The sequence below is a fragment of the Ceratina calcarata genome, unplaced genomic scaffold (assembly GCF_001652005.2).
Source record: "Ceratina calcarata isolate Rehan_Ccalc_2016 unplaced genomic scaffold, ASM165200v1 scaffold133.2, whole genome shotgun sequence".
Lineage (NCBI taxonomy): Eukaryota > Metazoa > Arthropoda > Insecta > Hymenoptera > Apidae > Ceratina > Ceratina calcarata.
The window spans coordinates 1-3,304 of NW_017134364.1; the positions used below are offsets into that span (position 1 = coordinate 1).

The following is a 3,304-nucleotide window of genomic DNA, read 5'->3' on the forward strand; positions in this document are numbered from 1 at the left end:
CCAGATCCGAGCCAACGCTCCCGATTCGGACTCCGAATCATCCGACCGTACAACAGTATGCGTAAGTAGAGCGGTTGATTCTTGTCAGTTCTCGTCCTCAATCTGCAATCTTTGCTTATTAATCTCAGTGTTTTGACTGCTAATTAAGAATACTAACTACTCAGATAATAATTAGTAAATACATGGAATGAGCATTAGGGGAACATGTATTGGTCAGTTTCGGATAAGTGCTAGATCTTTTCTTATTACTTACTTCGCAGTTCCCAAGCTTTATTCAACAAATAATCAGTCTTTCATGAAGTACACTTTGTTTTTAATAAATCGAACAAAATCAATTGGATAGTAAGGGCTGAGAAATTGTTTTATTAGATACACTCGTCGAATTATTTAGTCTTAATATTTTCCAATTTATTTCTTTCGTGGTGCAGTTTTTGTTCGAAATTTTCGTTGTACAGATTGGGACAAATTAAAAATATTCGTAGCACTTGTGTGAACCGACCTCACAGCGGGATTTTCGTAACTACCCAGTCAGCCAATCTGCAAATGGCAGGATTTTGGTAGGCCTACTGCAGGATCTAACGGTAGACTGGCTGCAGAATGCGCCAATCCCTAACATCAGCATCTGACGGCAATCTGGCAGTAGACTGACTGCAGACTGCTCGCCATCTGCCTCCAGATGCTGGTGCCAAGCCTGTCGCCAGTATAGTAACAGAGTAACGTCAAGTTTGATGTCAGGCCTGTTTCCAGAATGATGGCAGATTGTCGTCAGGCCTGTAGTCAGATCTGGTGGCAGACTGGCGGCAGATTTACGCCATTTACGCCAGGTCCTGCTGTCATAAACAGTAGAAGTTATAACTTCTAGTTGTAAGTAGTTGACATAAACAAAAAAATGCCTACGTGCCAAGTAAAAAACTGCCGTAGAAAATATCATAAGAGAAGTAATAATATTAAAAAAGAAACCTTCCACANTCCCTGCAAAAAATAGCTGGGGGCAGCACTAGTATGGGGAACACACAAAACCCGGCCGTGAGCACTCTCAGTTCCTCTCTGTTATTACTAACATTAAATAGATGAATAATCTAATATAGTTGTTCCAATAGTGAAACGATAAATATTTCATTTTTTGCAATTTTACCTTGTATGATAGACTACCTAAGGATGAGGAGCGAAGGAAGAAGTGGATACAAAATTTAAAGCTCGACGAAGAATGAATTGCTGACAGCATGTTAGTCTGCTCACAACATTTTAGTGAGTTCCTGCTTGATCACATTTAATTAAGTCGTGTCAGATAAAATGCTGTGCCTGAAGTAGGTTTCTTTATAATACGTTGGTCTTCAATTGATAAAGACAATGAAGCTATAGATATTTCATATTCTTTTCAGACAGTAGAAGATGAAGTAAAAGCATGTAAAAGGAATTTATTTGAAGAAGAGGATTTCACAAGTGCTTAACCTTCCGAATGACTTGTGATACAGTCGGCGTCGAAGGACTTGTCGAGATTTTCATCTCTTGAACAAGATTCAGAGTTTTCTTGTTCAAGACGTAAATCGCAAAATGAAGATAGAAAACTGGAAGTATCAGTGTTTCAATCTTACAATACAGAAACGCAAGCTTCTGTAAATGTATGTGATAAAGGATCGGCTATATCACTAAACAAGATTATGAATTCGCCATCAAAGCTGCAGTTTTATCGAACTTTAGCGGAACAACAGGAATAGTATGATACCAAAATAAGAAGACTCGAGCAAGATGTCAGGCGAAACGAGAAGCATTTGCATACTCTAATGATTACGTAATAACAAATTTACTGATAAAGGACAATTAAAAGTTCTGAATAGTTTAGGTAAGTGATATAACGGATTGTTTAAGCGAAAACTTGAGAATGGAAAAGATAAGTCTGTACTGATAAAATATCCTTTTGAACAGGATTACTAGAGAAAGGCCTTACTGTCTCCAATTACCAAAATATTGGTTTGATTCACCACTGACAAACCTCTACGCAGAAAAAGCATGCTATGTCACGCTGTGCAAGTTGACATTCGATTGTTTGCTAATACTGGGAGACGGTAATATTATATAAATTAATTTGCTAATAGTGGGGCACGGTAAAGCCCATTCCCCAACAACACTGTTCCTGAATTAAGAAGTTCCGCTGTAACAATTCATTATTAAATTTATTATTATGTCAGAGACACGTTTGATATTTGTTTGCCATATCTGCGAACAATTATCAAATGATATAACGGGATTGACAGTGAACCAGGTTTCAGGGAAAAAGCAATATAAGATATTCAGGTTACAGAAGAATCTTTCGATTGTAAATTACTTTCTTGTCTAATACGTGACGAAGCGAAAATCGAAGAAAGTTTAGAATTAAGGGATGATAGTGGGCCATATGGATATAGATAAAAGACAGAAATCGCAACAGATAAATTAACCTTAGCAACTAAGGTATTGGTTGTTAGCCGTTTAACTATGACAGACTATATGTACGCTCTCGTAAGTTTAGTAAAAAAAAATCACGCGCGAAAGTGTATAGTTTATACTAAACATAAAATCCGACGAGAAAGTAAGTACCAATACAAAAAGTGCGATGTAGGCTTGTGCCAAAGCAGTGTTCTGGCAGACCTCCAGCGTCTATCAGCTTAAGAAGAGAAGATAAATTGGAGAAAATACTTTTTCGATCTCCAAGAAAATCCATAAGACAATCGGGTCGTGGAATAAACATTTGAAAAACAAGCGCTCATTGCATGTTAAAATAAGATCATTTGAAAGATACATTCCAACTTTAATTCACGCCCTTAGTGGAGGTTCTTGAACAAAGTCAAATATATGGTTCATAAAATATGAGTAAATATTTTTGGAACATCCTTATATATATGATCGACTATTTTTCTTATAAATGTGATGCGATCTACATATTTAACATTTAATTCAATCTTCGACTATTGACAGCTAAACACATTCAAACACGTGTCTTATGTACTAATAAATGATACTGGGCTGACGGTTTCGCGATCGACTTGTTGGCCATTCCCACCTTATAGTAAGGCAGGTATCCAAATATTTTCTTGATAAACTTTTTAATCACAACTCAAAATTCCATTCCAGTTCAATCTGACAAATTAACGATCGAAAATGCTATCATAATTAAACCATTTCTGAACTGATAATTATCATTCAGTCGTTAATTGAGGTCTCTTCTAATTGAGAAGTGATATCTTATTCTTAGTGTTGGCTATTTGAGCTAATTGTCAATCATCTCCTCGTCTGNCCCGCCACTATTGGCGTGTGCGAGAGAGAC

General features: G+C 36.8%; 1 long non-coding RNA gene across 4 annotated transcripts; it reads left to right on the plus strand.

Moving 5' to 3' along the window:
- The first annotated feature begins 182 nt into the window (after nucleotides 1-182).
- LOC108629416 (uncharacterized) lies at nucleotides 183-2,878 on the plus strand. Of its 4 annotated transcripts, none has more exons than XR_003389751.1 (4): nucleotides 183-581; nucleotides 1,148-1,307; nucleotides 1,383-1,843; nucleotides 1,927-2,878. It is a non-coding gene; the product is annotated as an uncharacterized LOC108629416 (long non-coding RNA). The 4 variants fall into 4 exon arrangements; XR_003389750.1 differs by having other exon boundaries at nucleotides 183-557; XR_001916844.2 differs by lacking the exon at nucleotides 183-581 and having other exon boundaries at nucleotides 1,069-1,307.
- The last annotated feature ends 426 nt before the right edge of the window (nucleotides 2,879-3,304 follow it).